Source organism: Cyprinodon tularosa, unplaced genomic scaffold (assembly GCF_016077235.1).
Source record: "Cyprinodon tularosa strain WSP-4 unplaced genomic scaffold, ASM1607723v1 ctg44, whole genome shotgun sequence".
Taxonomy (NCBI): Eukaryota; Metazoa; Chordata; class Actinopteri; order Cyprinodontiformes; family Cyprinodontidae; genus Cyprinodon; species Cyprinodon tularosa.
This window is the reverse complement of record NW_024039163.1, coordinates 546,841-570,039: the sequence shown is the minus strand read 5'-3', so window position 1 is coordinate 570,039 and position 23,199 is coordinate 546,841. Positions and strand designations below refer to the sequence as shown.

General features: G+C 38.0%; 1 protein-coding gene across 1 annotated transcript in view; it reads left to right on the top strand.

The window, feature by feature from the left end:
- Positions 1-23,199, top strand: part of shank3a (SH3 and multiple ankyrin repeat domains 3a) — a 304,312-nt gene that overhangs the window by 55,304 nt on the left and 225,809 nt on the right. The window lies entirely within an intron of this gene.

Here is a 23,199-nt window from a genome sequence, read left to right as displayed (position 1 = left end):
ATTTAACAGTTTTTCTTGAGTTCTAATTCAAATTTTATAGAAAACAGTAGTATAACTTAAATTAAGTAAAAAATATGTGAAATTCCTAAATTCTAAATGTATATTCACCAAATAAGTAATATAATTTTCATTGAGCCTAATTGAAAAGAAATATCACTTCATGCAGCTCTCTTAATATATTTGAATCACTTGTCCTGTTTTTTATTTCATGCTTCTCTGTGCCCCCATGAAAACACGCTGGCCCCTCCTGGCCCCCTAGTACATTTGGTCTAGATCCGCCACTGTTCCTCACCTTCACTAGACGTGGATATACTTTAGTATATTTTGCTGTAAAATTTGTCCTATATTTTCATTATTTACTTGAGGATTCAACCTCTGCCGTTTGACAGGATGCACAGCTTTGAGTGGTAACTAGGTGACTGCCTGAGAGTAACCCAGAGAAACTTATCGGACTGATCCAATCAGCGCTCTCTGACAACCAGGTACGCTGGAACCCTGGTTGAACAGAGCATCACGTTGGACAGATACGCTGCACAGGTTTCACAAGAAACCTCCTCCTCACAACCCGCGCTCTCTTGTTGTCTGCGCAATTGAAGTCGTTCTAGTCCGCACATGATGCACGAATTATTGTATTGCCTGCATGCTCTCACTCGCATTAAAAAAACACCATCTTGCATTGTCTAAAATACGTGATAATTTATCCGACTCGTGGACATCCATGAGCAACTATCTATCAACTATCTATCTAGTCTCAGGGAGACTCCTGGAATGTCCAGGAGACTTTGGATGTCTGCAAGTATAGACCTATCTTATTAAGAGTGCATGGTACTCCCTCCTGCCATTTGCTTTATAGGCCAAAACCAAAGTCATAGACCTCCCCCTCACCCAAAGGTAAAGGAATGTTACCCTTTCGTCCACTGGGGTAAACTCAAATATGAGCTAGGCGGGAAACAGCCTGACCTACCCCATCCCTTCGCCTCCCCATCCCTTTTTACAATTTTCCTTAAAGACATGAATAGATGGTGGTTAGCTTCTAACCAGCTTCCATAGACTGTCATGATGCTTTAGTTTCACGGTTATATTTGTTGGTTTCTCATATAGCCCAGTTTCATCATAGTTTTCTAAATTTGTTTCTTCACACATACTCTGTTGGATATCTGTGAGATATTTCCCCATCCCATTGTTTATTGTGTCTGTGTTTCTGCTCACCTGTAGCCAATTAGTTTTTTTGCTTCAGCTGCTTTATCTTCTCTCTTGGCCTCAGCTGCTCCTTATTCCAATCAATACACATTTCTGGTTTTCTTGTTGATTCTCCCACCCTGCCTCAGTATCTAAGTTTTTCTTGTTTTATTGCCCTATTCCGGATTTTCTACTAGTATGCTTATTGCTTACTTTTGTACCCAGTCCTCTGTTTGTGCTCATGTTTCTCAATGTTTTCATGCAAATTTTCAAATATTGTTACTCAGTAAAATTTGTTTCACTTCACCCCTCTGCCTCCATATTTGCTGTACCTACAGTTACTGTAGGCCAAACATCGAAAACAAACATGACATTTACAAACACTCATATGATACTAATACTTTATTATCAGTTAATGAATATTTTTTCTCTAGAAATTATAGACCTTAGTTAAACTAAGATGGGAAGTTTTGTACTACATAAAAACAATCATCCCTAATTGTATAAGGTTAAACTTACTTTATGTATCTATAATTAGTATGTGTGCTGCATATAATGTTAATAGAAATATGCTTGTGTGACACCTAGGACCCTCTCACCTCCTGGGTTCCCCTTCTCATGATACTTGTGTACTGCCTCAGGAATCGCGCTACCTGCTGAATGATACCTGTAAATATATCATGCCTGAATATGTTTGTTTCCTGGGTTAGGGTACAAATATAAACCTCATTATGAGCAGAAAATTACCAATGTCATAATTAAGTTGCGTAGCTGTTAAACAAAAAGGAAAAGGAAAAATCTCCAGAAGCAAAGGAGACTTTGAAGTTTTATTCACAGTCATGATCTTGTTCCTAATGTCTGGTCTGATTTCTCATTTCTCTTACCTGCTTATCACCACCCAGTTCTCATTACCTCTTATCTGATTCACCTGCTTCAGTCTCTACGCACTGAACCATAAGACCAGGACAGTGACTCACATGTTCATTATCATCCTCCTCCAGATAGACGTGGTCACTAACCTGTTGTCTCCTCCTGCAGATGTTCCTGCCTTAGACACCAATGCTGTTCAGTGCAGTTCCGTTTCTAATGAACATCTTGAGAAATCTAACTGTCTTGAGTACTGGATCTTATTGTTCTGAATCTGACAATTCACCACATAATTGACTGGATATCTTTAAAACTTTTTAAAAGTGGACTGTTGTGAAGTAAATCTCCTACATAGTGGTTGTTTTGAGTCTGTCCTACCTATAGAGGCAGTTCTCATGGAGGGATTTGAGGTTAGAGTTATAGAGATAAGAGTTTTTTTTTAATGTTCTACAGGATGTCATGGTTATCCAACTCTCTGTTGCAAGTTAACAATTCCACCTTTCCAAACATTGCTGTAATTTATTATTTAGGTTTATCCCAGAGAAACCATAACCACACTTAAAACCAGTTTGAATTACTGATGATAAATTACTTAAACTTGTATTCCCCATCTCCTTTTAACAAATAGTAAAAAGATAAAAAAAAAAAGATAAAAAAAAATAGGATGCTGCAATTCAGAACATTAAAAAATGAAGCAGTGAGTACCACTAAAAGGGGTAGAAATATCCTGAGCAGGGCAAAAAATCCTCATTAAATATGCTTACATTTTATCATGTTGTGAACATTTTCTCAACAATGTTGATGTTGCTGCTTATTTCTGTTTGCATGAGGATTAGTGAATTTATCCTACAACTAATCCACCCAGCCGAAGCTCAGTATCTCTTCTCACTTTATTTTCTATCAAAAATGTAATTTAAAGACACTACACATATGGTTTTGCCATGAGCCACCGTATTATCTTCTTGTCTTGTTTTTGGTAACACACTAAGGGAAAATATTGCTCATCATCATGACAGGGTATAGGGCAAGATACATCAAAGTAAAGACACAAGATTTATAGCATCTTTCAAGAAAATCTGAGATAATTTTATAAAAACTTCCTTCTGGAAACTACATTGTTTTGAAGGGAGTAATAAATGCTACATAAATTTGGTTAAAATTCAACAATCATGTATAATTTCAAGTAAATCAAAAGTAAAGCATACTGAAAATTTTACTTATGAAGCTTTGTTGGAAGTGTTTTTCTGAAATTAAGATAGTATTTTCCCGTATAAACATACAAGCTCATTTGGTTTGGTATTTGGTATTCTGCTGTCCTATAACAGATGCGTAAAAAACATGATTTTCTCCTTTGGTTCTCAGATTAACTGCAGGCTTTATAAAAATTCCTAATGTAATCAAGTTTATCGCAAAAAGAACAAGTTTAATTGAAGGCTGCACATTTTTAGCAGTGCAAAAATAAATTTGGAGGAGAATACATATAAATGAGGTGTGGCTTGTGCCCTCATTACTGTAATATATCTTATTCAGTTCCAATATGTTATCTCTGTAACAAATTATTGGTTTTATATGCCGAACCCTAGATGCCGGTATTAGCCTTTATTTCTGATCTGATCATAATCTCTTTTGATCTACTATTTGTTTTTTATTTTTAATGATCTTCTATCCCACTTCATAATGTCAGTCTTGTTCTATGTTCTATAAGTTATTTCTTGGTTATGTAGGTCTTACAGAAGGTAGGCCTGGGTGTGTTACCAAAAATAGGTAATGATAATATCTTAAAATAGTAATTAAAATACTTATTTTATCATGGCACTTTTATTTTTTCACAAATGGCAAGCTTGTCTAGGGAAACTTGTCTGTTTAAAGATAAATATGTATTTAAACAGTTTTCTTTTTATTTGTATTTTCTTTCAAAACTGTACATTTAAATAACGCAATACGTATTTGCCAAGCTACAGTACATGAAGAATAACCAGTTTTTTGTTATTCTTTGTTAAATAGGGATATATCATTTTATTATTGTTCAGAGAGCACTGTTTCCTCAGTGTTGTGTGCAATTGATAACTTTAATTGGAGAGCTTGTGTGGTGACATCCTTGACCTCCGCAGCACATAGCTTTAGAAGAGCTACTGTTGCATATAGTGGCATAATGTAATGTATGGCTTGAAACATGTCCTAATTGGCTAACAGGCTTTATGAAATGTTATCTGGGAGTCAAGTTGAATATCAGTGGTAAGAGTGCATAAAAGACAACACTTTACTCCAGCAGAATCCCTGGTAAAAATGTGTGGTAACTTTACATCTGCACATCATTGGTTAAGATAGAATTTACAAAAGCACATTCTGTGGCCACCCCCCAGCAACTGTGATTGGAATAGATAAACTATAGTAAGCTTTGTGCATGGGAGCCAAATTGACAGGAAACCACACTTTGGTGGATCGGTTTATATGAAACGGATAGAGAGTGGCTTTGAAATGTGTTGCAGCTACAGCAGAATATTAATATTGATTGAAAAAGCTTTTAGCGCATGGCTAATTTTCTCTGTGAGGCCTCAGTATGTAGCCCTATAGAAGAGGGTCAGGTGCTGCTTCGTTTACATTGAGCTGCTAGTACATTCAAGCTGTATATATATATATATATATATATATATATATATATATATATATATATATATATATATATATATATATATATATATATATATATATATAAAAACTGTTTTCTCACCCCTCGTGGGGTGGTATGTGTCATCCTCAAGCTCGGGTCCTCTACCAGAGGCCTGGGAGTTTGAGGGTTCTGCGCAGTATCTTAGCTGTTCCTAGGACTGCGCTCTTCTGGACAGAGACCTCTGATGTTTTACCTGGTATCTGCTGTAGCCAATCTCCCAGTTTGGGGGTCACAGCCCCCAGTGCTCCAATTACCACTGGCACCACTGCTGCTCTTACTTTCCACATCTTTTCTAGCTCCTCCTTCAGTCCTTGGTATTTCTCAAGCTTCTCGTGTTCTTTCTTCTTGATGTTGCTGTCGCTTGAGATTGCCACATCTATCACTACTGCCTTCTTCTGCTGTTTGTCGATCAACACGATGTCTGGTTGGTTAGCCAACTGACCGGGGTTCGATTCCCGGCATGGACATCCAGGTGGACCCTTAGGCAAGGTCCTTTGTGCTTAGTGGCCTACCTCAGGCATGAGTGAAACCGCAAATACAAGAGCCATACCGGCTCGGACATCGCCCGGGTTAACAAGGTCCGCGTCAGTTGCTAGGGAACCAGGGCAACTTGATGACAAATTGGCTACTGGAACAAGACATAGATGGACTAGAGCAGAAAACTTGGTACTGATATATATATATCAGTATCAGTATATATATATATATATATATATATATATATATATATATATATATATATATATATATATATATATATGGGTCACAATTAATCTTGAAGACCTAAAAACCCACTTCACTCTTAACTTTCTGCTTCTGATTGCAGAAAAAACAGAAGTTATTGTCTTTGGACCAGAGTCTCTGAAAAAGAAGTTGATTAGTAACTCACTTCATTTGGATGGGATTAAATTGATCTCAGTTTTTTTATTTTTTTTATTTGACCTGACATTTAAATCTCATATTAAAGAGGTTTCTAGAATTTCATTCTAGATGCCCAGAAATTAAGTTATGCGTAATAAAGTGAAATGACACAGGGTAAAAGTATTGAACACACTTACTGAAGTTTTTTTAATACGTTGTACAAAAGCCTTTTTTGGACACTGACAACTTCAGGATGCCTCCTGTGTGGAGAAATTATAAAGAGCTCAGAATGTTGGACCCAGTATTCAGGCAAGAGAGACAGTGTGAAGTTTAAAAAGGTTTATTAACAAAACAAACAGACACGCAGAGCTGTGGATCTGCGGCTCTGCAGTGGTTGCGGGGGGAGTCAAGGCACCACCCATCACTGACACTCTGATTTAACAGTTCAGTCCATCTTCTCCAAGCGAGGCAGGATCCAGCCGATAGACTGCCTAAAGAGATGCGGCATGAGACGCCCAGAGTGGAGCAGCCCCAGTAAACAGGCAGGAGTCTGAGCCTGGTCAGGCAAACTGCTTAGAACAGGACGGTTCTGAGATCCAGGAGTCAGCAACCTGGCCAGAGGTTCCGATCCGAACAGGAACAGAGAGTACCAGGGCTCAAGGAATCCACAGAGCATTCAGGCAGGTTCAGGGCTCCATGAGTCAAACAGAGAACTCAGGCAGACACACCTAGACGCAGACCAGGCAGGCTCAATAGTTGAAAGGCAGAAACATGACACGACACCAGGAAAAACTGCAGGACTATAAACTACCTCCCTCCGCTGACCCAAAACAGGAACAAAGCGCACTCAGCGGGCAAGAGCCAGGAGACACCAAGACAAGACTAACAATACTTTCTAACCACTGCCCCCCTAGAACGAAATCTTGAACTAAGGTATCAAAGTCTAACTTAAAAGCACGAACTCAGTTATCTGGCCCCGATAGCTGGGCCGAGCCCTATATGAAGCAGCTTTAGCAGGTGGATAAGATGAAAAATGATTAGTAACCGGGCAAAGTTAGGCAGGAGAGTGAAATGAGCAATTAGGTCAGCTATCAGGGCCGCAATCATGATAGAAATTAGTTGCATGTATTGCTCAGTTGGGATTTTAGCCCATTCTTTCACACAAAATTGTTTCATGGGCTTCTTCTATGAACTCTGATCTTTATTTTGTTCCTTATACCCCTTTCCCACTGGCTGAAAAACAGTTTAAATCTAGGAACAATCATCTTTTAGTGGCAGTGGGAACAGCTCATGGACGTGTGTCTATCGGGGTCAAACGACTTGGTAAGCGACCAGTGATAAAATCGCCTCGCCTCTGGTCGACATGCTGTGAGAACAACAGAGTTGACCAGCTAATTTACTTGATACCATTGAGTGCATCGTACAGACGTCAACACATTGCGCCGGTTGCATCTGATTTAACAACTTTGTTTACATTTGATAAACATGGCGCAGCACTGAAAAGAAACAATACAGCTCACTTACTAGCTTCCTGGCTTCCTTAAATGTTGCTCTCCATTGTTTACTTTCCTGATTTCTCTCGCACTGATGACAGCATTAACACAAACCCTGTGTGATTGTGTCACCAGAAGCGATGCGGTGGGGGACAGAGACCATGCGGCTTGCCAGGTAGGGGTTATACCCAGCTTCTTTTGCCATTGGGAAGGGAGCTAAATACTGATTGTTAGTGGGTTGAACAATTTTTAAAAAACATGTGTTAAAATGCTATTTTCAGTGGGAAAGAGGCTATAGATTTTCTACTGGATTGTTTTTGTGGTGATGTGCAGTTCCATTTGACCTCCAAACATGATGTGTATTATAGTATCCAAAGAGTTCAAGTTTGGTCTTATCTGACCAGACTATATTCTCACAGAATTTTACAGACTTGTCTAAATGTTGTGCAGTTATCTTAAAACAAGCTTCAACAGGCTTTTACTTCAGCAAAGGCGCCTTGAGTGGTGAGCGTGCATAAAGGCCAGGGCAGTTGAGTGCATTACTTAATGTTTTCTTTGAAACAATTTTATCTGCTAATTCCGGGTCTTTCTGAATCTCTCCACAAGTGGTCTTCGGTTCTTGGACAACTTTTCTGATAATTGGTTTTACTCCTCTGTCAGAAATCTTGAGAGGAGCACCTGGTCAGGGTCGGTTTATGATGAAATTATGTTCTTTCCATTTTGGATTATGGCCCCAGCAGTGATCGCTGGAACATTCAGAAGTTTAGAAATCTTTCTGTAACCAGTGCCATCATTATGATTTGAAACATTAAGATTGCTGAGGTCTTGAGAAAGCTCTTTACTTTTACCCATCATTAGATGTTTATAGACCATCATTTGGGACTGAACCAGCTGATATTAATCTGCCCCGACAAGGGGCAGTTTTGCTTTCTAATTACCATTAGGATGGCTTTCTAAATGCCATTCTACATCATTATACATAACTTAATTTCTGAACATCTATGGTTTGATTTCCTTGTATGTTTGGATTAGATTGATTGTAACTAATATCTGGTAAAAATCTCATGTTAATAGTACCTCTAGAAATATGTTTACTGAGAAAAATGGTGGCGTCATCAGTACTTATTTTACCCCCTGAATCAGGGATCTGATTGTTCCTTATTTTCCTAACAGAGCTCTCCGCTCTCAATCTGCAGGTTAACTAGTGGTTCATAGAATGTCTAAAAGTAGAATGGGATGGAGATCTTTTAGTTACCAAAATCTTCTCCAGTGGAACCAACTAAAAGTTTTAGTCGGTGAGGTAGAAACCCTGTCTGCTTTTAAGGGTAGGCGTCAAACTTTTGTTTTTGATAACATTTAGTTAGAGGGGCTCAGGTAATCCTGAGCTATCTCTATAGTTATGCTGGTATAGGCTTAGACTGCTGACGACGTAGGGACCCCTTTTTCATCATTGATATTTGTTAGTTCTCCCTTTAACTTTATGCTCTGTCTCCTTTTACTCATCATAGTAACTTAATCTGTTCAGTTCCTATTTAGCTGTGACACCAACCAGGGGAAAAATATCAGCTGTGCTGCTGCCATCAACACTTTATTTGTAGATGCTGGAACTTGGTCTGTTTCAATGAAGTCTTGGTTCACTTACTATGACTAACTTTATATGCTCCTTTCATCCTCTGACCTGAGAACTGGTTTCGGAGCTTGCCTTCCTGGCTCTGTCCTTCCTGGATGGGGCCACATGTGGAGCTACTGTAGTTAACAGTTATCTTTTGTATCTTTGCTTCTTTCTTTATGTCTGTTTCTGTCTCCTTGAACCACAGTAGCCCTTCACAGATGACCACACACACTTAGCCTGGTTCTGCTGGATTCTTTCTCTTAAAGGAGAGTGTTCATTTACATTGTCACTATATGCATGCTTGGGATAGCTGTCGAGTCAATTAGTCGATGCATTCCTTAGATAGAAAACATTTAACCAATCTGTCTGTATGATCAAACACTTTGGCAAATTTGTTATTTACCATTATATTTTAATTTAGGCCCTTAAAAAATCTCTATCTGTTCTGGTTTAAGAAATTTTGCACAGATTCATAAAGTGGGGCTTCGCTTTGCGACCACACCGTTTGTTTTTGTTGTTTCTTTCGGTTTGTCTGTTTTGCTTTCTTTTAATAGCTTTTCATAATCTTTCCCAGTCAAATGTGGGATATTGTTACAATTGGGGCGCAAAGACAGAAGTGGAAAAAAATCTGCATGGATCAGCTCACCCTGCATAGTCGAGCCTCTCTGTACGCAGTCAGTCTGACATGGAGAAAAAAATTGGATCAGATGCAACTGGCGTGACTCAGGCTTAATGCTCAGTTTTTATTGCTATTTACTCAGAAAAATAAAATGTTGTAGTTGCTCCGATGATGTATTAAACATCCAACTGCCATGAACGTGGGCATTGTCATTTTAACTATAAATCTCGTGAATTTCAATGGTGAAGTCCTCTCTAAATCTTAAATAATTGTTGCAGATTGCAGATGTGTCTAGTAGTTCCCATTGATTTTGCTTGTAAAGCAGGGAGAATGGCGCTAGGCTTACAGCACCGTCACTTCCGAAAGATGTCAAGAGTGAGGTGTTACTATATTTGGGCAAAGTCCCGGACTCAGTGATCACGATGAAAATTATAATTTAAATTTTTTTATTGATCAATGCTAAATTCATTAAATCATTGTGAATATTAGTTTTATGTATAGATAATGATCCACTGATTATTTCTTGCTGACCGGACTTTTCCTTTAAATATTATTAGTGGGTCTGCCTGGCACATGTATGCTTGTTAAGCCAGGCAGTCAGTAAAATCTGGGTCAAATTGTTTACATGAGAATGAGATCCTTTGCTACAGTAGGCAAAAGTGGATAAAAAGTAAAAAAAAAAAATGTATGGCTGCTAAGTGATAAAACATTTGTGTGTTTGCGTGTGAGTAAATATGGCCCTGGGTGACTCTAAGTTTGTGAGTGGCCATGACATTTGCTTTACCAGGTGTAGAGGAGCATGAAGCAGACTCTGATGAGGCCTGTGAACACTTATCACATTTACTTCAGGCTAGTAGCTATGTCTGGTTTTCTGTGCAGACTGTATGAAATCTCCTCCTTCCCTTCTCCCACCTTTTTGCTGCTTCCTCCACCTCCTGTTGCAGTCATTCCTCTGATAGCTTCCCATTCTTTGTACCCTTTTTTCTTTTCTTATTTACTGCTTCAGCAGTATTCTTTCGGACCTGTTCTACTTCATGCTTCGCCTTCTCTTCATCTCTTCCACTCCCTGTCTCCCAGCATCTTCTTCTGCAGGTGAAGATGTGTTGCTAACATACTGTATGTCTTGCAGGGATTTTCAGTGGGACTTGTTAATGTTGTCCTGTATCTATCTATGGCAGTGACTTAACGCCTGGAGGATCTTTCAAAAACACACATATATTACTTCGGATCCATGAAAACACAGTTCTGTAAGGTCATGAATTATTCACTTTGTTTTCACAGGAGTGGAGTGCAGGAGACAGGATGGAGGGTGGTGGGGGTGCTGGGGTGAAAGAGATCTGAGCTAAAGACGAGGCAATAGCTGTTAGCTGAAGTCTTGGACCTAGCCGTTTTATTATTCTAGGCCACTCTCTTAATCTTAGCAGGAAATGGGAGTAAGGCAGGGAGTGTGGAGTACAGTTTTACCCCTTTAGCTGTTTAAGTTAGGCCTACTGTTGTAAGATCAACCTTATACAAGAAGCTGATTTGACCTCATTAATAAAACAGGATGGGGTAGTTGGACAATTGTCACTAATGCTTTATTGTAATTAGATAATAATGTTTCATGTAATACATTGCATACCAATAAGAAAAGTGAAAAATTTAGGATAGAATTTGAAAACAGTGCTTTAACCAAATATATGCTTAATTAGGTCTGAATCAGAAAAGGCAAGTAGTATTTTACATAAGGAACAAGGAAAATGTTTTGATAATGAAGCACTATATAACAGGTTCACTTCCTGTTTGGATTAACTGAGTGTGCAACTGAGTGTGCAGCTGTTCAGAGGATCTCCATCTGAAGTTAAGTTATTTTCTCTGTGATATCTCTGTATCTAAGTAACTCTAACTGACTACTTTAAAACATAGCACCTTCTGCTGCACTTTTCTACTGAGCACTTGTCAGTTTCACACGGTTTTATTTCTGATAGCAAGAAGTAGCTAGCCTAGGCTAGCGCTAGCTTAGCATTGCTATGGTTTCTCTCTCTCCCTCCCTTGACTCTTTTCCAACTCTTCCTTGGAAGGAATGTTCAGTTATTCCTCTGCCTCCTTTAGTGATAATGGGATGTGTAATAAGTGTAGTATTTTTGTAGCTTTGGAGGCGAGGGTGTCAGAGTTAGAATCCAGGCTTCAGGCTGTTGAACATCCAGGAGTTAAAGTAGGCCCCCCACGTAGCTGTCCTCCAAAAGTGCCTGAGCAGCCAGGCGATTGGGTAACTGTACGCAGAAAGCGTAGTCGTGGATCTCTGCCCACTGGTCACCACCAACCCGTTCACGTTTCTAACCGGTTTTCCCCACTCAGTGACACACCCACTGAGAAGCCCACTCTGGTGATTGGCAGCTCCATAGTCAGAAACGTGGCATTAGAGACACCAGGGACCATAGTCAAATGTTTGCCGGGGGCCAGAACGGGCGACATCAAATCCTACCTGAAACTACTGGCTAAGGATAAGGTTAAATACAGTAAGATTGTTATTCACGCTGGTGGTAATGACACCCGGTTACGCCGATCGGAGGTCACTAAAATTAGTGTTGCTTCGGTGTGTAAGTTTGCCAAAAAAATGTCGGACTCCGTAATTTTCTCTGGTCCCCTCCCTGATCTGACCAGTGATGACATGTTTAGCCGCATGTCGTCATTCAACCGCTGGTTGTCTAGGTGGTGCCCTGAAAACAACGTGGGCTACATTAATAATTGGCAATCCTTTTGGGGAAAGCCTGGTCTGATTCGGAGAGACGGCATCCATCCCACTTTGGATGGTGCAGCTCTTCTTTCTAGGAATCTGGCCACATTTATTAGTCCTCCAAAACCCTGACCACCCAGGGTGCAGACCAGGAAGCAGAGTTGTAGTTTAACACACATCTCTGCAGCTTCTCTACTGTTACCCACTCTTTACTCCATCCAGACAGTGTCTTGCCCACGACCAAAATCTAATAAATTAGCAAAGATTCCCAAAGGAGTAAATCATGATAATCTAATTAAAATCAAAATAACTCCAATTGGGGAAAAAGTTAAAACAATTAAATGCGGTCTGTTTAACATAAGATCGCTTTCCTCTAAAAGTCTACTAGTTAATGACTTGATTTGTGATAATCACATTGACTTGTTTTGCCTCACAGAAACCTGGCTGCAGCAAGAGGATTATGTGAGCATAAATGAGGCAACTCCTTCAAGCTATTTAAATTTTCACATCCCCAGAAGTTCTGGGCGAGGAGGAGGAGTAGCAACAATCTTCCAGTCTGACTTACTGATTACTCCCAAAACAATTAATACCTACAACTCTTTTGAACATTTAACCCCTAATTTCCCTGATCCAAATTTCAAGGCAAGAAAACCTCTTCTTTTTGTAACTTTGTATCGTCCACCAGGTCCTTACTCTGAATTTTTAGATGAGTTTTCAGAGTTCCTTTCTGATTTGGTATTAAATACTGACAGGGTCATCATAGTGGGAGATTTTAACATCCATGCTGACATTGAAGGCGATAGCTTAAGAGCAGCCTTTAATGCTATCTTAGACACTATTGGCTTTGTTCAAAATGTGAATAGTCCCACGCATTCTCATCTTCATACTTTGGATCTTGTGCTGACATACGGCATAGAATGTGAAGAAATAACAGTATTTCCTCACAACCCTGTCCTCTCTGACCACTTTCTAATAACCTTCAGGATTACTTTAACAGAGTTCTCCTCCCCCAAAAGAAGGTTCAATTTTAGTAGATCTTTATCAGATAGTGCAGTTATAAATTTTAAAGAATCTGCTTCACTTTCTCTCTCCTCTGTGTCACTGAGCAGTGCTGCAGAGTGCAAAAGCTTAGCTTATTCCCCTTCACAGGTTGATGATTTTGTTGATGGGGTTGCTAGTTCTCTGCGTATTGCCTTAGACAACACAGCTCCTTTGAAAATGAAAACCGTTAAAAATAGAAAGCTTGCTCCTTGGTTTAATGCAGAGCTGCGTACTTTGAAGCAAAATGCTAGGAAAATGGAGAGAAAATATCGCTCCACAGGCCTGCGAGAGTCCTTCCTAGTCTGGAAAAATGGTTTACTGCTGTATAAGAGGACCCTTTGTAAAGCAAGAGCAGCATACTTCTCCTCATTAATAGAGGAGAATAAGAATAATCCTAGATTTCTTTTTAATACAGTTGCCAAACTCACCCAGAGCCATAGCTCTGTTGAACCGTCCATTCCACCTGCTCTTAGCAGCAATGATTTTATGGGATTCTTTATAAATAAGATTGATCTTATTAAAAATAAGATCATAAGCACTCCTCTATCCGCGATTGTACCTGAGGTAGTCATGGAATCTGAACCGGGTTTAGACTGCTTTGATCCAGTTGAACTCTCTGAATTAGCAAAATTATTGTCTTCATCTAAGCCTTCAACTTGTATGTTAGATCCAGTTCCAACCAGGTTATTTAAGGAGGTATTCCCTTTGATCTCCTCCTCCATTTTAGATGTGATTAATCTATCTCTGTTACAGGGATATGTACCTAAAGCTTTTAAGATTGCTGTAATTAAACCTCTGCTTAAGAAACCGTCTCTTGACCCAGATGACTTGGTCAATTATAGAACAATATCCAATCTTCCTTTCTTATCCAAAATTCTTGAGAAAGTAGTTGCCAAACAAGTTTGCGATCACTTCCACCATAATGAACTTTTTGAAGAGTTTCAGTCTGGCTTTAGAGCTCATCATAGCACTGAAACAGCTCTGGTGAAAGTCACTAATGATATTCTCATGGCCTCAGATAATGGACTTGTATCTGTGCTCGTCCTGTTGGATCTTAGTGCTGCATTTGATACAGTTGACCATAATATTCTTTTAGAAAGACTTGAATATTTTGTTGGAATTAAAGGAACAGCACTAGACTGGTTTAAATCTTATCTATCTGATCGAATTCAGTTTGTTCATGTTAATGATAGATCTTCAACACGCTCAAAGGTTACCTGTGGAGTACCACAGGGATCAGTGCTAGGACCAATTCTCTTTACTTTATACATGCTCCCAATTGGTAGAATTATTAGACAGCATGGGATTAATTTCCACTGTTATGCTGATGATACCCAGCTATATCTGTCTGTAAATCCAGATGAAGCTAACCCATTACATAGATTACAGGCATGTCTTGAAGACATAAAAACCTGGATGACTCTTAACTTTCTGCTTCTGAATGCAGACAAAACAGAAGTTATAGTCTTTGGACCAGAGTCTCTGAAAAAGAAACTGATTAGCCAGTCACTTCATTTGGATGGGATTAAACTGATTTCAGATAATAAAGTAAAAAATCTTGGTGTTATTTTTGATCAGGACCTGTCATTTAAATCCCATATCAAAGAGGTTTCTAGAATTTCCTTCTTTCATCTGAGGAACATTGCAAAAATTAGAAATATCCTGTCCAGGGGTGATGCTGAGAAACTAGTCCATGCATTTGTTACTTCAAGGCTGGACTATTGTAATTCTTTACTATCAGGAAGTCCACAAACTGTAGTTAAAAGCCTTCAGCTGATCCAAAATGCTGCAGCCAGAGTTCTAATGAAAATTAAAAAGAGAGATCATATCTCTCCTATCCTGGCTTCTCTTCATTGGCTTCCTGTTAAATCAAGAATAGAATTTAAAATCCTCCTTCTCACATATAAAGCCTTAAATGGCCAAGCTCCATCTTATATCAGAGATCTGATTGTTCCTTATGTTCCTAACAGAGCACTTCGCTCTCAATCTGCAGGTTTACTAGTGGTTCCTAGAATTTCTAAAAGTAGAATGGGAGGCAGATCTTTTAGTTATCAGGCTCCTCTCCTGTGGAACCAACTACCAGTTTTAGTCCGTGAGGCAGACACCCTGTCTACTTTTAAGGCTAGGCTTAAAACTTTCATTTTTGATAAAGCTTATAGTTAGGGTGGCTCAGGTTATCCTGAGCTATCTCTATAGTTATGCTGCTATAGGCTTAGACTTTTGGAGGACATAGGGACCCCCATTTCATCATTCTGCTTCATTCTCTCTCTGTTCTCCTATTCTGCAGAATCTGTTAGTTCAATCTCTAACCTTCTGCTCTCTCTGCTTTTCCTCAGAGTAGCTTTGCCTCGTCTGTTCCTGTTTGGCTGTGACGTCATCCTGGAAAGAAACATCAGCTGTGCTGCTTCTATCAACACCCTTGTTAATAGATGTTGGAGATCGGCCTGTTTTCCAGTGTGGTCCTGTTTCTCTGACCGTGACTGAGTGGATGTGCTCTCTTCGTCCTCTGGCATGGAAGCTGCCTTGGAGCTCGTCTGCCTGGCTGTGCTTTTTGTATCTCTGCTTCTGTCTCCTTGAACCCCAGTCGGCCTCGGCAGATGGCCGCTCACACTGAGCCTGGTTCTGCTGGAGGTTTCTTCCTGTTAAAAGGGAGTTTTTCCTCTCCACTGTCGCTACAAGCATGCTTAGTGTGGGGGATTGTATTTGAGTCAATGAGTCAATGCAATCAACTGGTTTTCCTTAGATAGAAAACTTTGTATCAATTTGACTGTATGATCTGGTTGAACTGTAAAGTGCCTTGAGATGACATGTGTTGTGAATTTGGCGCTATATAAATAAACTGAATTGAATTGAATTGATAACAACAAGTAAACATACAGCTTGTTTTACATAAAGACCCTTCACTGCGTTTTGTAGAAATGCTTTATCAATGCTTTTTGTTTACCTGATAGTCTGAATTTTTGCCAATGTACTTCTGTCAAATGCAAAAAAACAGAAAAAAAGATTTGATGGGATGATTTTTAGAAACTGAACACCAAGAACTAGGAATCCCTAAATCTAAATAGATATACCCCATGGATTACCCTTACCCTAACATTGCTAGACAAGAAACCTAAACCTAAGTAAGATGATTAAATATGACTATTAAATCCTTGTTTCGATTTGTGTTCCAATTTCTGGCGTGCATTAATTGTAAAAATCACAGCACTGTCTGACTCTGCAGTACAGAGCTGTTGGAGGCTCCAGCTGCAGATACTTTATTCATGAGGCAATAAGTTCATCTGGGAATATGATTTTTTTTTGTAGTACTAAAGCTTACCTTTCATACTCCAATAGTCCCTCTGTGCCTAGTCTGGACTGGACTAGTCAAGCAGTGGTTGGAGGATTGATTTTTTAAATTTTAACGGTCTGGTGCCCGACTTTTCTTGTTTGTTTGTGGCATCCAGCCAAACTTTCTTCTTGCAAAATTATTACACTGAGCCTTATAGCCACATCCATGCTGCACCTTGGCTTATGCGAGTATATTCATTGATTTTGATGGCTTCAGTTCCTTATGGTGCCTGCACCACAGGTGCACTGCATTCAATGTGAGATTAGCATTTAGAAAATATAAAAGATTGCAATAAAGTCATCTTTTAATTTAAATACTCATCGTGTACGATTATTTTCATTTAGATAGGTTAGTTGCAAAGGGAAATGTAAATTATTTCAGTAATGATTTATCATTTAGACATGATAATCTACTACAATTATAATGGAATTTTTTTACTAAACTAGTGTAACTCAACTGAACTAAGCTATTATTGTTACAGTCTTGGGTAAATATCTAACCCTCAAGGAGAACACAATTCAGGAGAATGATAAATATTTAAAAAGTTTATTTCACAGAATCATGTAAATAAATACAATACAGGATCAGATTTGGCACAGAGATAATCTGGGAATGGATGTTTTGGACATGCAAGGGACCAAAACTCTGCGGTCTGGGGTTGAGATCTCAACCCCCATTCCCATCCCAGGCCAACAATGCCCCTAACGACTCCCTTTACAGAGGCATAGACCAGTAAAGGGTATTGCAGGTTAACACAAGATCTCAATGACTCCCCATTCCTAAGGGGTGGACCCGTTCTTCCGGTCAAGTTTGCATTTTTCCTAAGCCAAAACAAGGCTTTGTTTTGGGCTACCCTATAAAAGTTGAACCTCAACGCTAATTCTGACATTTTGAATTGATAAAGCTTTCTGGATGGGAAGTGAAACATCTTCAAACTTGGAAACAACGTCCAGTTGATTTTTTTTTTTTTAACTTTTTTAGAATGACTATGACCTGGATGACTGAGAATCTTCACCAGCATATAACATTCTATATTTATAATGTATGACAGATATTCTTTAATCAAAATGAAAACTTTAAAATCTTGTATAAACAAAGTAGAAAAAAATCTCAGCAATCCAACTACATCATTATATTCTTCTGTACCATGTACAGTATTATCATCTAGGTTCTAAATTATACTTCATACAGTATATTGAGCTATAACTTTTTTTCTTTTCCTTCTACTTTTGCCCCTAAATTATCCATCTATGATGCAAGAAGGATGAAATTGAAATAGAATAAAAAAATCCCTTTATTGTCCCACAATGGGAAACTCTTCCTGATCATGTCTCATATGTCAAGGTAAATCATTATTGCTGACAGAAACTTGTACTAAAGTCTGTTTGGCCGATACCAAATTTATGTTGAGAAAGGTTGCCATTAAACATTTCAACTTGCCAGAGTTAGATCTGTTTAGAAAAATGACTGTGCAGTTACAATAAAGACACATTAGGATAATAAAGTATAATTTCCACTACAAGGCGTATGGGTTTTAAACAGCACAGTGAAATAAGGTGGTAATTGCACACCTGTGATTCCAGGTCACTGAAATCACAGGTGGCTGTAAGAATTGTCACAACACTGAGAATAAGAGAAAACACTGGATTTTATAGCAAGCTGCTTGTTTCAGGTGATTAACTGCATTTTGTAAAGTACCGTAGTTTTGACAGAAAATCCAAACTTTTTCATTTAGTGTTTTAAATGTTTTCCACATATAGTGGAAAACATTGGTTGGTTCAACCTTACTTGTGTGAGCTATAAGAAGGTGTCTAATGAAAATGCAAAAGCCATGGTGGATATTGAAATGGAAAGCACAGCTGTAGGCAAAATTGATGGGTACATCCGTTGTCTTCAAAACCTATATTAGTATTTATGTATAATTCTTATTGAACGTTTGCTTGTAGTTAGTTCCAGTACCAGTTCACTACTCGTATATACCATTCAGAGTTAGAATTGCCTCATCCAGTTTCGCTTACTTGCCAGTACAGTGGTAATGCTTTCTAATTTTGAAATTTTTAGAATTTAGAAGTTAGACTAACTTTATCATGCCAGCTACTATTATCAATGGTAAATGCCAAGTGAAGACATTGAGAAAGAAATGTGATTTTGACACATCACTCATGTGAGGTAAATGTTCTCTACATGAGCTTTTTGGAAAACTGTTTCAATCTACCTTTTTGCACATTTTCTCTTTTTTAAAAAAGTAAAAGACCACCTCAAACAAGCATTAAAACATTTCTGTAAAATGTTGTTTTGATCAGGTTCTACTAATGCAACATTTCAGAATGCACATGAAAAAGTTGATGGTAACTGGCTATACATTCAAAATATACCAAATAAATATACCAAAAACCAATCAAATGTATATCAAGTTATCGCAACAGTATATTTATGTGAATGCCAACAACAAAAAACATTGGAAAAACACTTATATAATTTCATATACAGGTTTACTTTTATACATAAATCTTATCCTTCTGAGGCTTTCTAAAGGCAAATCTATGTTTTGCATGGTCCAATAATATGTCACAAACCTAAAAAACAATGTACCAGTTCAATAATGGAGAAGCTGTCAGTCAGCTTTGTATTTTTTTTAATATTTAAAATAATATTTATTTTCTGAGAATGTGTTTATTTAAGCAACTATGCAAATTAACAAACACCTAAAAAAGTAGACTATATTATTTTCCATGTGAATCCCAGATTGTTTATTGTTCTTTGTCTTTTCTAAAAAGTTCTTTAAATCAGTTCTACTTGTCTTTATCCATGCTGGCCCACGACCTCTTAGGGGCCCCATCACTGACACCTGGTTGGCCCCTACGCAGTCTACCCCTATCGCAGACTAGGACATCTCTTTGCAGATTTAGTGGTGCGAAAAAAATCCTTTTAAACCCCACTGATACTGAAGTGACTCTCCGCACCGGACTGTATTTATACCGCAACACATACCAGATTTCAACATGACGGTGAGCCGTTTAAACATGACACCAATAGCAAAGCAGACAGTGGTACTTTTATTTTCTATGTTAATAACTGTGTATAGTTCACTAGACGGTTGTTAAAAAATACACTCATATAATATGTTTCAAACTGCAATGAAGATTATTAGTATTTTAACTTTTACACTACAACTTGGAATTATGGGTAACCCAGAGTGTAGATAAGCGTAGATAAGCATCGCCCTGAAATTATTTTTTGGAACATGGGATGTCTGTCACGTGTGGTGGTGCGCTGTCACCAATGGTTCCATTCAAGGTGCACAGTCACTATTTTTCCAGGTGTGATGTGTGATCATATACTACTGAGAATTGCATAATTTTTTTCTTCTTGGCCGACTTATGGAACTGTCACCCTATCCTGAACCTTTGTCACGTGTTGCCCACCCAGATAATGTTAATTATGGGCCTATTGTTGTGTTGTTACGGCATTGCACAAAACGTCTGCAGTGTGGCAGGAGGGGGTGAGCACTTCCTGCCCCCTGAGCTCTCCTTTACCTTTGTATTGCAGAGGAGCTACTGCACATATACAACTTTTAACGAGAATCAATGGGCAAAGATTTTTGTTCCCTAGGGCGGGAATATGTCACCAAGTCATCAAAGATTAAATATTTCTCTTGCACATTTAAAATTAAATAAAAAAAAAACAAAACAATCTATACATTTTTTTTAATGTCTTAATCAGGGCCATTAGGTGGGTGGGGCGGTGCCCTAGCACGCTCTATTGGCCAGCCGCCACTGGAAACATGTCTATTGAGTCCATCCTTGGCCATTTTAGTAGGTTAAATGAGCTGAGAAATTCTGTGGCTGTGGGTTCTGGAGTAACCTTTCTGAAATATTCACCAAAGTTTCATGGTTCTTTGTTTTCTTTAGATAAAAGCAGACCTTTATTAAACTTGTCATGCGTTTGTAAATGTATCATGCTATTATATAAAATCTTGTAATGCTGAATGTTAAAAAGCCTTACACCAAAGTTTTTCAAGACACACTACCCTGCATAGTCTACATGTTTATTTCACTTGATGGTTGATGAAAAGGCTTTTGATAACCTGCAATAAATGTGAATCAGGTGGGATAAAGCAGAGAAACATCTAAAACATGCAGTGCAGAGTACTGTAAGAACTAGAAATGAAAAATACTACCCTACACAATCATGTTTCTACTTTCAACCTTCACTATTTGCAGCTGTTTTGCTTTAACTTTTGTCCTAAAAAAAAGTCTGTTTATGACATCCAACGAGCAAAATTTTGACCTAATCTGATGGGATTGCATTCTCCAACTATTTCACAAGCTTACTTTAATGTTCTTCAGCAAAGTGTGAGCAGCCTTCATCCTGCTTCTTCCTGCAGCGGTACAATATACTGTGCTGAGAGTGCATTCAGACAATGAGAGCTGAGGGGATTATTAGTTCATTTGGGAAATACCTGCTAACCTTATTTCTTTTGAAAGCTTTCTGTAAGTGGTTTTTTGGATAATTATGTTCCGTTCTCTGTCCTAAATATTGCAGCACCTCTTTGTGGCAGGTTTATAGTGTAATTATGTTCCGTCCAGATTATGGCCAGAATACTATTCACTTGAACCTTTTGTACTTCCTCTTTCTCTGCATTATTATTTTGTTTTGAAAAAAATATGTCACTAAACGTACTGATGATTACCTCAGAGAGCTTATTGGGTTTGGTCGTTGTGGGAGGTTTGTTCTGTGATGCCTAGATATCAAGGCCCTTTTCTCTGGACCATCAGTTTGAACATTACCGACTGATACTAATTTGGCCAAACTGACAGGGTGGATTTTTAAACATTGACAGTTCAGCTCAAATCTATTTCCCTGTGTAATTCCATATGTATACATATGGCTTACTTTATGGTTTCCATGGTTAGATTTTTTTGCTTTTGATGTTACTGACATCCAGGTGTACTTTTAGGCAATATATATATATAAAGAAAAAAAGAGACAATTCATTCCTTGTTTTACCAACTAGATTGCCTGAAATATGACAATTAAATACAAAACAGCAAAATATTGATGTTTTATTCTAGGTGCTGAAGGTATGGCTAGTAAAAGTCACATATAAATAGTTACCCGCCTAATCCTCTTATGTATTATGGTTACCTGTCATGCTCTTACTTTAGAGTTAATGAGATTAGGTAAAGTGCCCAGCAATGCCTGAGCGCTCACATGCAAGCCTCAAAAGCTTAATGGACTTTGCTTGCTCCCCCAATTTTTTCAAAGGTTGTGTGTTGTGATTACTTTCTAATATTTTATTTGAAATGCAATGAAAGATGACAGATTTACAAAATATCGTGTAGTAGATTTATAATATTTGTATTTCTGTGCTTTTAAGATTTTTGATATCAGTATTAAATTGATAGCATTTCTTTAATACTATGCTATGGTTTATTAGATACTTCCAGTAAGATAATGAAATTTATTGAGGTACAGTAAGATTTTGGCTGAAAATCGAGATTTGAAATATAATGAGCTTGTGCCTGATTTATTACTACACTTAACAGTTAAGGGCCAACATCTCCCCTTTTCCTTTATGAAATTGACCGATTTTAATTTCAGCTTACAAAAGTAAGTATACTTAGAAAAGTTTACTTTAAGTTAAATTTTGCTTATGTAATTTTAACTTTTATTTGTGTAACATTTGCACTGGTAGCTAAATTGTCTTTGTGTAAAATTAAATTTTAAGTTACTGTATTGTCACCTAAGTCTTTTTGGGGGGGGTTGCCCAATTTTCACCTCTGCATGGCACCAAATGCTGAACTAATTAGAAAAATATATGCAAAGAAAAAGAGAAAACTCTTTTATTAAAGAATAAGGAAACATTTCTATTCTATTTGAACAAACAGAGACAGATATATGTATAAGAGAGAAACAGTCAAAGGAGGTTTGTATGCCATTTCCCCTTGGTGTTTATCCAAAAATCTCTAGTAAAGTAATTTAATATTTATTCTAAATATAATTGAAGGTTTCCTTTAGAAAAAAAAATGCATTAGCTTTCAGTAGCTGGAAGAAATAAAATACTATAGCAAGCAGCAGGTCTGCATACCGCTCCTAAATCTTTTACCAGTGGCCAGTACCAGACCATCCTGGCTTTTTCCAACCGTCCTTATATAGACCAGTGAAGTTAATGACTGGATAAACCAATGTGAATGGATGGATGGTGGATATCTTTGTTGTGTTCCTAATGGTTATAAATGTTTTTGCTAATAACATGGCACATTGTATTCTTTATCCAGTTTTGTCCCAATTTAAAGGAATTTAACATTCTAGGCTCCATACTATTGCTTCATACATCGACTTAGAATAGCTAAGCTTTGATCACAATCTCATTCTGTAATTGTGCTTTGGTTTGAAGGTAGCCTGTATATTTATATTCAGAAATGCTAGTAAGTTAAACTCCTTAGAAACCAAATGGTATTTAGAGATAAAATCCTTTGGAATTTATGAATGTACACTGTGGCAAATAATAACAGAATTCTTACCTGGTGTGTCTTAGCAAAGTTTTTAGTTTTGCAAATAAATAGGTTGTTCAGGGATTCTGTCTAATTACCTCCTATTAATGTAAAGTCGTGTGTCTGAAAAGTTCTTTTTGTATTTCTGTCTCAGGGCTGCATAATGAAAGAGTAAATAAAACCGCCCTCTTGGTACCCATGAGAATAAAAAAGCCCCTTGGAAGTCCCCTTTGCATTTAAAGCAATTTGTTCTGAATTTCTTTTTTTCCTGGGAAGCTTTTGATCAGTGACACCACCCAGAGATAATGTGAA